Source organism: Ovis aries, chromosome 3, assembly GCF_016772045.2.
Source record: "Ovis aries strain OAR_USU_Benz2616 breed Rambouillet chromosome 3, ARS-UI_Ramb_v3.0, whole genome shotgun sequence".
In the NCBI taxonomy this organism is placed as follows: domain Eukaryota; kingdom Metazoa; phylum Chordata; class Mammalia; order Artiodactyla; family Bovidae; genus Ovis; species Ovis aries.
This window is the reverse complement of record NC_056056.1, coordinates 126,104,696-126,118,939: the sequence shown is the minus strand read 5'-3', so window position 1 is coordinate 126,118,939 and position 14,244 is coordinate 126,104,696.

The following is a 14,244-nucleotide window of genomic DNA, read 5'->3' as shown; positions in this document are numbered from 1 at the left end:
TGTGTATTATTGCACTGGGGACTTTTGTGATTAGCACACCCATTAAATGAGATATAGTGGAAAAGTGACAGGGGGGGAGGGAAGGATGAAAGACACATACTTATCAATGTCCTGAGTCATCACTGTGGCAAGAATATGAATCAGCTGATTGCCACACATCCTGGTTTTTTGTTTTGTTTCGTTTTGTTTTCTTTTTTTTTAAGACAAGAAGAGAGGTCAAGTATACACAATAGAAAATAGTGAATGACTGTTCAGGTGTTGTATTACAGTGGGCAGTTTTGGAAAGAAAGTGTTATAAAGTCGGCAGTTCCTTGGGTGTTCTTTGACTTGAGACTCACCCGAAGGAGTGCCTGTTTTCTAATGAAAAATATGTCTCCTATTTACTGAGGAGTCTAAAATTCACACCATCCTTTATCACTTTAGGTTTACCGAAGGAAGGAAGACCCTAGGTCTGTTGGGATGAGGCCAGAGTGGAGCACCAGGAAGGAGTCTGGGCGACAGGAAAACGCTTTCTTTGTATTCAATGGAAGACACAGAAAGGGCAGTCTTAACATCTTAGTAATATTGTCCAAAAATTTGGTCCAAAGAGAATAAGAGTGATATTTTCAGTCCTTTTATCTCACTCACTGAATTGGTCATTTTGGCCTCAATTATTTTTGCCACTTACTAAGTTGTGTTTTGTGTGTTTATTAGGAAGCTTTTTTTTTTTTTTTAGGAAACTAATTTTGCCACTTGCTCCTTTCCTGATCTTTCCTTTTTAATCACCATTAATGACTATTGATTTTGACAACTTTCAGCTTCAGATGGAGTAAGTGCCTTAATATGGAGATTAAGTATTAAGTATTAAATTGCTCAGTCGTGTCTGACTCTTTGCGACCCTGTGGACTCTAGCCCACTGTGGATTTCCCAGGCAAGAATACTGGAGTGGGTTGCCATTTCTTTCTCTGGGGAATCTTCTCAATCCAAGAATCGAACCCAGGTCTCCTGCACTGCAGGCAGACTCTTTACTGTCTGAGCCATCAGGGAAGCCCAAAGATTTGTATCTAATTCAAAATACATTTTTACCTAAATCTGTGGAGTTCATTCAGATAGAATGTTTATAGGAACCATAGGTATATACTACAGAAACTTCTGTATAGATAGAACTTTCAAATATATATGATATCTCTATCTTTCTTCATCTAGATATATAGAGAAAGAAACAAACAAATGTATATGCTCATTTAAAGCATTAACTTAATATCTTAAGACACTCTATCTAGACAATTACTCTTGTATGAATGTGAGAGCTGGGCAATGAAAAAGGCCGAGAGTCAAAAAACTGATGCCCTTCAACTGTGATGCTCAAGAGAACCACAAGAGAATTTCTCAAGAGAAGACTCTTGAGAGTCCCTTGGATAGCAAGGAGATCAAGCCAGTCAATCCTAAAGGAAATCAACCCTGAATATTCATTAAGAGGACTGATGCTGAAGCTGAAGCTCCAGTACGTTGGCCACCTTATGCGAGAAGCCTACTCATTGGAAAAGACCCTGATGCTGGGAAAGATTGAAAGCAGGAGGAGAGGGGGACAACAAAGGATGAGATGGTTGGATGGTATCGCCAATTCAATGGACATGAGTTTGAGCAAACTTTAGGAGATAGTGAAGGACAGGGAAGCCTGGCATGCTGCAGTCCACAGGGTCGAAAAGAGTCAGGGACGACTGAGTCACTGAAGGACAAGATGAGGAATTAGTTACGTGATTATTGGAAAATCACTATGGCCCTATGTAAGTTACTGAAGAAACAGAAGAAAACCTATAGATTTCATTTTTAGAGAAGTTGTTCATTTAAAACGACTCTCTGATAGTTTAACTTTCTAGTAATACAAATGTCAATAGGACTTTTCTTTGAGTAAAAAGGGTTAGAGATAATGAGATTCCAATCCTCTATTTAATGCAAAAGTCCCCAACAGTTAAAAATGCAGATTTTGCTGAAGGGCTTCCCTGTTCCAGAGATGAGGAACTCACTACTTTGTAAGCATAGAATTCCAACCTTAACCTGAGATAAGTTTGAATTCTTCCTCTCCATTGTCCTTCTACCCCTCCAATTCAGTTGATCTCAGAGTCCTTTAGAGTTCAGCTCCTTAATATTTTCCTCAATCTCCGTGCCCATCACCACTTCCCTGTTTTACACACTCATCACTACCAATTGCATTACTAAAATAGCCAAAACTTCCCAAGGAGTTGTCTCCACCCCTTGTAACCATTAATTCATGATGCTATCAGAGTAGCTTTTTAAAACATACATCTGATCCTCTGCTGCTTAAAATCATACTTCTTGAATTTATAGTAAAGTCTTTGGTCCTAGCCTACCTTATTCTTCCTCTCCAAACTCATTCCTATATCTAACTTCAGTTCAGTTCATTTCAGTTGCTCAGTCGTGTCTGACTCTTTGCAACCCCATGATCTGCAGCAAATCAAGCCTCCCTGTCCATCACCAACACCCAGAGTTTACTCAAACTCATGCCCATTGAGTCAGTGATGCCATCCAACCATCTCATCCTCTGTCATCCCCTTCTCTACCCGGCTTCAATCGTTCCCAGTATCAGGGCCTTTTCAAATGAGTCAGTTGTTCACATCAAGTCATCAAAGTATTGGAGTTTCAGCTTCAGTATCAGTCCTTCCAATGAATACTCCGGACTGATTTCCTTTAGAATGGACTGGTTGGATCTCCTTGCAATCCAAGAGACTCTCAAGAGTCTTCTCCAACACCACAGTGTAAAAGCATCAGTTCTTTGGCACTCAACTTTCTTTATTGTCCAACTCTCACATCCATACATGACCACTGGAAAACCATAGCCTTGACTAGACGGACCTTTATTGGCAAAGTAATGTCTCTGATTTTTAATATGCTGTCTACGTTAGTCATAGCTTTCCTTCCAAGGAGTAAGTGTCTTTTCATTTCATGGCTGCAGTCACCATCTGCAGTGATTTTGGAGCCCCCCAAAATAAAGTTTGACACTGTTTCCACATCTATTTGACATGAAGTGATGGGACCAGATGCCATGATCTTAGTTTTCTGAATGTTGAGCTTTAAGCCAACTTTTTCACTCTCCTCTTTCACTTTCATCAAGAAGCTCTTTAGTTCTTCTTCACTTTCTGCCATAAGGGTGGTGTCATCTGCATCTCTGAGGTTATTGATATTTCTCCTGGCAGTCTTGATTCCAGCTTGTGTGTTATCCAGCCCAGAGTTTCTCATTATGTACTCTGCACATAAGCTAAATAAGCAGGGTGACAATATACAGCACTGATGTACTCCTTTCCCTCTTTGGAACCAGTCTGTTCCATGTTGAGTTCCAACTGTTGCTTCCTGACCAGCATATAGGTTTCTCAATAGGCAGGTCAGGTGGTCTGTATTCCCATCTTTTTCAGAATTTTCCACAGTTTATTGTGATCCACACAGTCAAAGGCTTTGACATAGTCAATAAAGCAGAAATAGATGTTTTTCAGAAATTCTCTTGCTTTTTCAATGATCCAACAGATGTTGGCAATTTGACGTCTGGTTCCTCTGCCTTTTCCAAAACCAGCTTGAACATCTGGAAGCTCACGGTTCACGTATTGCTGAAGCCTGGCTTGGAGAATTTTGAGCATTACTTTACTAGCATGTGAGATGAGTGCAATTGTGCGGTAGTTTGAGCATTCTTTGGCATTGCCTTTCTTTGGGATTGGAATGAAAATTGACTTTTTCCAGTCCTGTGGCCACAGCTGAGTTTTCCAAATTTGCTGGCATATTGAGTCAGCACTTTCACAGCATCATCTTTCAGGATTTGAAATAACTCTACTGGAATTCCATCACCTCCACTAGCTTTGTTCATAGTGATACTTTCCAAGGCCCACTTGACTTCACATTCCAGAATGTCTGGCTCTAGGTGAGTGATCACACCATTGCGATTATCTGGGTCGTGAAGATCTTTTTGGATAGTTCTTATGTGTATTTTTGCTACATCTTCTTAATATCTTCTGCTTCTGTTAGGTCCATACCATTTCTGTCCTTTATCAAGCCCATCTTTGCATGAAATATTCCCTTGGTATCTCTAATTTTCTGGAAGAGATCTCTAGTGTTTCCTATTCTATTGTTGTCCTCTATTTCTTTGCATTGATCCCTGAGGAAGGCTTTCTTATCTCTTCTTGCTATTCTTTGGAACTCTGCATTCAGATGCTTGTATTTTTCCTTTTCTCCTTTGCTTTTTGCTTCTCTTACCTTCAAAGCTATTTGTAAGGCCTCCCCAGACAGCCATTTTGCTTTTTTTGCACTTCTTTTTCTTGGGGATGGTCTTGATCCCTGTCTCCTATACAATATCACGAACCTGCATCCATAGTTCATCAAGCACTCTGTCTATCAGATCTAGTCCCTTAAATCTATTTCTCACTTCCACTGTATAATCATAAGGGATTTGATTTAGGTCATACCTGAATGGTCTAGTGGTTTTCCCTACTTTCTTCAATTTAAGTCTGAATTTGGCAATAAGGAGCTCATGATATGAGCCACAGTCAGCTCCCAGTCTTGTTTTTGCTGACTGTATAGAGCTTCTCCATCTTTGGCTGCAAAGAATATAATCAATCTGATATCAGTGTTGACCATCTGGTGTGTCCACATGTAGAGTCTTCTCTTGTGTGGTTGGAAGAGGGTTTTGCTATGACCAGTGCATTCTCTTGTCAAAACTCTATTAGCCTTTGCCCTGCTTCATTCTGTACTCCAAGGCCAAATTTGCCTGTTACTTCAGGTGTTTCTTGACTTCATACTTTTGCATTCTAATCACCTACTATGAAAAGGACATCTTTTTTGGGTGGTAGTTCTAGAAGGTCTTGTAGGTCTTCATAGAACCATTCAACATCAGCATCTTCAGCATTGCTGGTCAGGGCATAGACTTGGATTACCATGATATTGAATGGTTTGCCTTGGAAACAAACAAAGATCATTCTGTTGTTTTTGAGATTGCATGCAAGTACTGCATTTCGGGCTCTTTTGTTGACCATGATGGCTACTCCATTTCTTCTAAGGGATTCCTGCCCACAGTAGTAGATATAATGATCATCTAAGTCAAATTCACCCATTGCAGTCCATTTTAGTTTGCTGATTCCTAGAATGTCAACGTTCACTCTTGCCATCTCCTGTTTGACCACTTCCAATTTGCCTTGGCTCATGGACCTAACATGGAAAAAGCAATGGCGCCCCACTCCAGTACTCTTTTGCCTGGAAAATCCCATGGATGGAGCCACCTGTTAGGCTTCAGCATGAGGTCTCTAAGAGTCAGACATGACTGAGTGACTGCACTTTCATATTTCACTTTCATGCATTGGAGAAGGAAATGGCAACCCACTCCAGTGTTCTTGCCTGGAGAATCCCAGGGATGGGGGAGCCTGGTGGGCTGCCATCTATGTGGCTGCACAGAGTCGGACATGACTGAAGTGACTTAGCAGCAGCAGCAGGGACGTAACATTCCAGGTTCCTATGCAATATTGCTCTTTACAGCATCAGACCTTGCTTCCATACCAGTCACATCCCCAGCTGGGTGTTTTTGCTTTGGCTCTGTCTTTTCATTCTTTCTAGAGTTATTTCTCCACTGATCTCCAGTAACATATTGGGCACCTACCATCCTGGGGAGTTCATCTTTCAGTGTCCTAGATTTCTGCCTTTTCGTACTGATCATAGGGTTCCCAAGGCAAGTATACTGAAGTGGTTTGCCATTCCCTTCTCCAGTGGACCATATTTTGTCAGAACTCTCCACCATGACCTGTCTGTCTTGGGTGGCCCTACACGGCATGCTCATAGTTTCATTGGGTTAGACAAGGCTGTGCTCCATGTGATTAGATTGGTTAGTTTTCTGTGATTGTGGTTTTCAGTCTGTCTGCCCTCTGATGGAGAAGGAGAAGAGGCTTATGTAAGCTTCCAGATGGGAGAGACTGACTGAGGGGGAAACTGGGTCTAGTTCTGATGGGCGGGGCATGCTCAGTAAATCATTAATCCAATTTTCTGTTGATGGGTGGAGCTGTGCTCCCTTCCTGGTATTTGAAGTGAAGTCGCTCAGTGTCAGACTTTATTTTTTGGGGTTCCAAAATCACCACAGATAGTGACTGCAGCCATGAAATTAAAAGACGCTTACTCCTTGGAAGAAAAGTTATGACCAACCTAGATAGCATATTCAAAAGCAGAGACTTTATTTTGCCAACAAAGATCCGTCTAGTCAAGGCTATGGTTTTTCCTGTGGTCATGTACGGATGTGAGAGTTGGACTGTGAAGAAATCTGAATGCCAAAGAATTGATGCTTTTGAACTGTGGTGTTGGAGAAGACTCTTGAGAGTCCCTTGGACTGCAAGGAAATCCAACCAGTCCATTCTGAAGGAGATCAGTCCTGGGATTTCTTTGGAAGGAATGATGCTGAAGCTGAAACTCCAGTACTTTGGCCACCTAATGCGAAGAGTTGATTCATTGGAAAAGACTCTGATGCTGGGAGGGATTGGGGGCAGGAGGAGAAGGGGATGACCCAGGATGAGATGGCTGGATGGCATCTCCGACTCAATGCACATGAGTTTGGGGGAACTCTGGGAGTTGGTGATGGACAGGGAGGCCTGGCATGCTGCGATTCATGGGGTCTCAAAGAGTCAGACACGACTGAGTGACTGAACTGAACTGAACTGAACTGATTATGACTAAGGGGCTTCCCAGGTTGCATTAATGGTAAAGAACCCACCTGCCAATGAGGATACATAGGAGACTCGGGCTGGGTCAGTAAGATCCCTTGGGCACTGCAACCCCTCCAGTATTCTTGCCTGGAGAATTCATGGACAGGGCACCTTGGCCAGCTACAGTCCTTAGGGTTGCAAAGAGTCCGACATGACTGAAGCAACTTAGCATGCATGCACATGTCTTACCTTAAAAAGTTAAAACTGCTGAAAACTCAACGAAGCTAATAATTAGCTCTGAAACACCAATCCTTACAAAAGTCTTTCATTCCTACTTAGAATTATTTAGGAAGGTGTTTGCAAGATCTAGCTGCTGTTGCTGCTGCTAAGTCGCTTCAGTTGTGTCCGACTCTGTGCGACCCCATAGACGGCAGCCCACCAGGCACCTCCGCCCCTGGGATTCTCCAGGCAAGAACCTGGGAGTAGGTTGCCATGTCCTTCTCCAATGCATGAAAGTGAAAAGTGAAAGTGAAGTCACTCAGTCGTGTCCGACTTTTAGCGACCCCATGGACTGCAGCTCACCAGGCCCCTCCATCCCTGGGATTTTCCAGGCGAGAGTACTGGAGTGGGGTGCCATTGCCTTCTCCGAAGGGTTGCTATGCCCTCCCCCAACGGATCTTCCCCACCCAGGGACTGAACTGGAGTCTCTTATCGGCAGGCGAGTTCTTTGCCACTAGTGGCACCTGGGAGAATGGCGCCGCCTTCTACGTGGAAGAGTCAGTCTGTGTGGAACAATGAGAAGAGATACGTGCACCTACTTTTCAAAAAAAGGTCAACCTGTGAACAAAATTACTGTCAAACTTTCTGTGCCTTCCCAGTTTGAAAGTAGATATGGCACATGGATACCTGTGATATTATTTTTCTATACTTAACTGTATTTTTAAAATTTTCAGAATGAAAACTAAAAATAACTTTGAAAAGCTATGCAGAAACTTTCTTTTGCCTTGCCCCACTGCTTGACTTAAACCCTTACCCATCCATTAAAGTTGTAAATAAGAGTATGTACTGTATGTGAGGTTAATTTGTTTGTCAATATGAAGTGTCTACTGAGGCTTCTATTGTTTTTTTTTTCAGAATGGTTTTTACCTCTTCCAATGTAAGTACTAAAACTATTTAACTCTGCAAAAGCTATTGTCCCTTTTTTGCGTTTTTACAGCACTGGAAGAAATGGAGGATGAGTGCTGCTCTCTCCATTTTAGAGATGAGTGGATGCAGCTGTAAATGCATCGCCGTCTGGCTCTGTGTCTCTCTGAATCACTACATCACGGTCCCTGAAATGGTAACACTTTACGGCCTACAGAAAGTTTCATCATTACCTACCTTCATACCTTCTATCCTCACTGCCCATGTGTCATGCTCGGTTGTTTAGATGTGTCCAGCTGTCTGAGGCCCCATGGGCTGGCTCATGGAATTTTCCAAGCACATATACTGGCATGGGTTGTCATTTCCTCCTCCAGGGAATTTTCCTGACCAGGGATCAATCCCCGCATCTCCTGCATCTCCTGCATCAGCGGGCAGATTCTTTACCTCTCAAGTCACCTGGGAAGCCCTACGGCCCACGTGTAATATCTTAAATAACTACAGCTTTCAGAATGTATTGAGAAAGTATAATTTTTGTTTACTATTTAGACTTGTAGAGATAAACTTTAAAGCCCAGTTACTAAGATTAATTAGGAGGGAAAGTATTATACTTCACAGTAATTTAAATTACTTTTGACTTACTTCTTCCAATTACTGATTTATGCTAAGTTGAGAATTGCTACATATTTTGGATATATATCTAACTGTTAGATTCCAGTGTATTTGTGGTTATCAACATGTCTTTTAGAATCTTAGAAACAATCATATAGAATATAAATTTATTCTTGAACATGCTCTCAAAGTATCTAAATCACTAGTTTTGGATTTTAGTGTCAGGAGGCAATAGCCTGATTGTTTTGGTTAGAAATTTATTGCATGGTTTTTGCATCTATATGGAGGATCTGATAGGCTCCATCTATAATAAGAGGCTTATTCAGTATGTTAATTTTTTAAATGCTGCTCAAAAAAAGAGGCTGCCTTCTTCTGATAAACCCCAGACTTTAATAACATGTCCTCTGAATTAATTCTATAAATGCAGTACTAAAGTTCAGCACAGCGATCTAGGCTGTTTAATTAGCTCACAGCTGCACTGCTGGGATAACATTTCTCGTTGAGGAGTTAGCTTGATTTTCATTTGGGCTCTGGTTCATAGTTCAGTGGTCATTTTAAGCATTCTTAAAGAATTGCTTGTATTTGCTTTTAAGGAAGACCATATACTCTCTTGCTTAATCATTACTCAGAAACACTTACTAGTAATCTTGTCATGATTACTTTATAGCTGTTGATTTGGCCTTAATATATTAAATGGTGGCAATCTTCTAGACATAGAAGGAGCCTGTGGGATCAAAAAATTATCTGAGTTACTAGTTTAACTAGTATGTAAGTCACACAAAGCCGAAATCTCAAGTGCTTTACTATTTCAAAATTCATTAAGCTTTTTAAATCTCCTTTTTAATGATGAATATTTGTTGTTCAGTCCCTCGATCGTGTCTAACTCTTTGTGACCCTATGGACTACTGCACACCAGGCTTCCCTGCCCTTCACCAACTCCCAGAGCTTGCTCAAACTCATGTCCATTGACTTGGTGATGTCATTCAACCATCTTGTCCTCTGTCATCCCCTTCTCCTCCCACCTTCAATCTTTCCCGGAATCGGTCTTTTCTAAGAGTCAACTCTTCACATCAGGTAGCCAAAGTATTGGACCTTCAACTTCAGCATCAGTCCTTCCAATGAATATTCAGGGTTGATTTCCTTTAGGATTGACTGGTTGGATTTCCTTTCAGTCCAAAAGACTCTCAAGACTCTTCTCCAACACCACAGTTTGAGAGCATCAGTTCTCCAGTGCTCAGCCTTCTTTATGGTCCAACTCTCACATCCATACATGACTACTGGTGGTGAAGAATATAGATTATAAAATTTTAATAAAGTCCCTTTTAAGCTGTATTCAATTTGACTATATTTTCTACATTTTCCAGTAAATTGTATTATTTGCATATATACTACAAAATATGAAGACAATATAAAATTGGCAGTTAAATGGGAGTTGAATATAAATACATATTCATTTAATGTCTACTAGAAACAACTACATGATTTAATTTTATACTTACAGCCACACCAGAAGACTGTCTCCGTTTACACAGGGAGAACCAAAGAATCAGAATAGTGAAGGCACTTGTTCAAAGTCACATAACTGGCAAATTTCAGAACTGGGATTTGCATCCAGGCCTGATTTCCATCAAAGCTCAAGCTGTTTCTAAATGTCATTTTGCCTCCTCCTCAAACCCAAGTTTAAGATTCATCTTTCACATGATATTCAGTTTAATTCTCTTGGCATGAGTTTACACAATATGTACTATACTGTCACATATTTAGGTATTTCTTTGGAATTATTTTTATTGTTACTTTATGACTTGTTGAGGCTACTGGATGTACATATTCCCTGGGTCCAGACCCTCTATGTTCTCCTTCCTTTTATGCCTCCCAGCGAGAACCACTTTGGACAAGTGATACAATCTTTTACACTGGTTTTATCAGGGTATGATCACAGAGATCTTCAGTTAGAATAGGACTACCTCAATGAAGACCTCAATGAAGAAGGCTGAGTGCCAAAGAATTGATACTTTCGAATCGTGGTGCTGGAGAAGGCTCTTGAGAGGCCCTTGGACAGCAAGGAGATCCAACCAGTCAATCCTAAAGGAAATCAACCTTGAATCTTCATTGGAAGGACTGAGGCTGATGCTGAGGCTCCAATATTTTGGCCACCTGATGCAAAGAGCCAACTCATTGGAAAAGACCCTGGTACTGGGAAAAATTGACAGGAGGAGAAGGGGGTGTCAGAGAATGAGATGATTGGATGGCATCACCAACTTAATGGACATCAGTTTGAGCAAAGTCTGGGAGACAGTGAAGGAAAGGGAAGCCCAGCATGCTATAGTCCATGGTGTCACAAAGAGTCAGACATGACTTAGTGACAGAACAACCTCAAAAAACGTTCCCAGGAATACAGAAGGCCATGTACACATGCTTTATCAGTAGGATAATGATAGTTCAAAGAGAATTTAACACCCCAAACCAGAATGATAAAATTTTCATCCTTGTTGTTAGATTGTTTAGTGTTGAAGTATTGTTGTAGTCCTATAAATGAGGCACTATTACTTGGAGAAATAATTTTGCTGTGATAAACTCTTTATTCAATGGTAAAGTGGCTTCATATAGCTTACACAGAAACAAGGAATATAATAAATATTTTAAAATTTAAATATAAAAAGTTAGGTGAATTATATAAGAAATGAAATGCCAGTGGCCAGACATATAACTCAATTCAGGGACTGCGTGTGAGGGTAGCAGAACATTAAAAGGGGGCTAGAGTTTGGAACTGGGAAAGCCAGAGAGGCAGACAAAGTGAAAATCTTGACAAGACAAGGTAATCAGCCATCAGAGCATTTTTTCAAGAAACAGGCCTAAGTAAAATTCAAGATGAACCAGGGAGGTCAGAAACTAAGCAATAAGTAAGCAGAAGTGAGTATAAATAGATGTGAGAAGTAAGTCTACTCACTGGGTCAGAAACTGGAGAGGCAAGCAGAAGATCATGAGGACACGGTCACTGGAGTTTAAAGAGCTACTGAAACGAGTATTTACCAGCACGGTTACTGGCAGAGTGTGAGAACCTGGAAGCCACAGATTCCAAAAGAGAAATGCAAAGCAAAGAGTCAGATCTTGGACTCCTAGGGGCTTCCCTGGTGGCTTAGATCGTAAAGAATCTGCCTGCAGTGCGGGAGACCTGAGTTCTTTCCCTGCATTGGGAAGATCCCCTGGAGAAGGAAAGGACGACTCACTCCAGTATTCTTGCCTTGGGAATTTCGCAGACAGAGGAGCCTTGGCAGGCTACAGTCCCTGGGGTCAAAAGAGTCGGACACAGTTGAGGTGACTAACACTTTCACTCACTGGACTTCTAGCCTGCAGAATTGTAAGAAAGTAAACTTAAGTACCTTAAGTCATCCATCCAGCATGTGGTGTGTTATTATGGCAGCCCTGGCTGACTAATACAGTCCAATTATCAGGGCCCATGACCATCCCTACTGAGAAGAACTGCACCAGACTCCCTTGAACTCTTAACAACTGTAACCACAATGGGAAACCCCAGCTCTGAGTCACCAGAGAATATTGTGCAAACCTATATTGCTATAAAATTGTATGCTAAATTTGCCTGGGCCTTGGGTAACATTTTATCCTTTGCTCACCCTTCAGTTTCTATCATCAGCCCATTCCAGTACTTCCTTAACCTTATTCAGTTCTGGCTTATGACCATAAACACCTAAGATTGCATTATGAATATTAAGATGGCATTTGTGTCCCTGAGTCACCCCTCCTCTAAACTTCAACTCCTGAGTCACCCCTCCTCTAAACTTTCTCACACTCTTTTCTTCTTGCCTTTTTCTTCTACATCAGAGAAACAGATGCTCCTTTTTCTTTCCAAAGTGACTCCCCTCTGTCTTAGAACCTATCTTATTCTGATCTGCACACTCCCCAGCATTATCAGCTTTCCTCACCATCAAAACCACATATGTCAACAAATTGACTTTCTGACCTGGTTTTTGATGATTGGTAAATTGGCTTTTTTTTTTTTTTTCAACATAGGTCACCCTTGAACACATGGGTTTGGGTTCACTTACACGTGGATTTTTTTTTTTTTTTTTGGTACATATATACTATAGTACTGCTCCATTTGCAGTTGATTGAATCTGAGGATTCAGAACCTCTGGCACAGAAGGAAGGCTGACTCTAAAGTTATAGGCAGATTTTCAACTTCTGGGAGTGTGGGTGCCCCTTAACAGCTGTGTTGTTCAAGGTTCAACTTTATTTCTACCTGGAAGAAAAAAAAAAAGACCCTGAAAGGAGTTCCCTCAGGTCACCAGAATAAAAGAACAAGGCAGTGAATAAACATTTAGAATTCATCATTGGAGAGGCGATAGTTCATTTGTTTATTCATTTCAAACTAATTTTATTTTAATCACCTATTATGTGCCAGATCTTATTAAGCCTGGTGTGTAATAAATGCTTAATAAAAGTTTCTTTGTATAAAAAGATAGATTAATTACTGTGTCAATGCTGCTGCTGCTGCTACTGCTAAGTCGCTTCCGTCGTGTCCGACTCTGTGCAACCCCATAGATGGCTCCCCCGTCCCTGGGATTCTCCAGGCAAGAACACTGGAGTGGGGTGTCATTTCCTTCTCCAATGCATGAAAGTGAAAAGTGAAAGTGAGGGCGCTCAGTCGTGTCTGACTCTTTGCGACCCCATGGACTGCAGCCCACCAGGCTACTCCACCCATGGAATTTTCCAGGCAAGAGTACTGGAGTGGGGTGCCATCGCCTTCTCCCGATGTCAGTGCTAATGCCTCCTAAGTAGGTATCTTCTATGTTTTTCTTCCTTAGTATGCTGGGAGGATAACTGTCAAGATCAACAAATGATTAATGAATAAATTAATGATTAACATTATCCTTACCCTCAAGGGTCTGAAGTCATGCAAATAGGTAAATTTTATGAAAGTTAGGATAGAAATGCTTAAGTATAAGAACTCACTGTTGGAAACAGGGAAAGACAAAGAAGAACTAATGAGAAACACAATAAGAGAATGGCATGACGAAGAGGGGAAACAGAGACTGTGAGGGCACCAGAGCCACCTAACTGCTACTGCTAAGTCGCTTCAGTCGTGTCTGACTCTTCGAGACCCCATGGACGGCAGCCCACCAGGCTCCCCCGTCCCTGGGATTCTCCAGGCAAGAACACTAGAGTGGGTTGCCATTTCCTTCTCCAATGCATGAAAGTGAAAAGTGAAAGTGAAGTCGCTCAGTCGTGTCCGACTCTTCACGACCCCACGGACGGCAGCGCACCAGGCTCCTCCGTCCATGGGATTCTCCAGGCAAGAGTACTGGAGTGGGGTGCCATCGCCTTCTCAGAGTCACCTAAGGGAACTGCCGAAAGTGTAGATGCTGTAGTTCCACTCCAAACAGTCTGAATCAGAAGCTCTGCCACGCTGGCTCCAGGAACCTGCACTGCGAAGTTCACACAGGTGATTCTGCCCCACATTCTGATATCTTGAGAAATAAAGGAGGAGTTTCAAAGGAAAGGTAGGCAATAAAGAAAAATTATATAAAACCACTGTGGTGCTGGAGAAGACTCTTGAGAGTCCCTTGGACAGCAAGGAGATCCAACCAGTCAATCCTAAAGGGATTCAACCCTGAATATTCATTGGAAAGACTGATGCTGAAGCTCCAATACTTTGGTCACCTGATGGGAAGAGATGACTCATTGCAAAAGACTCTAATGATGGGAATGATCGAGGGCAAGAGGAGAAGGGGGCGGCAGAGGATGAGATGGTTGGATGGCATCACCGACTCAATGGATGTGAGTTTAAGTAAACTCCAGAAGATAGTGAAGG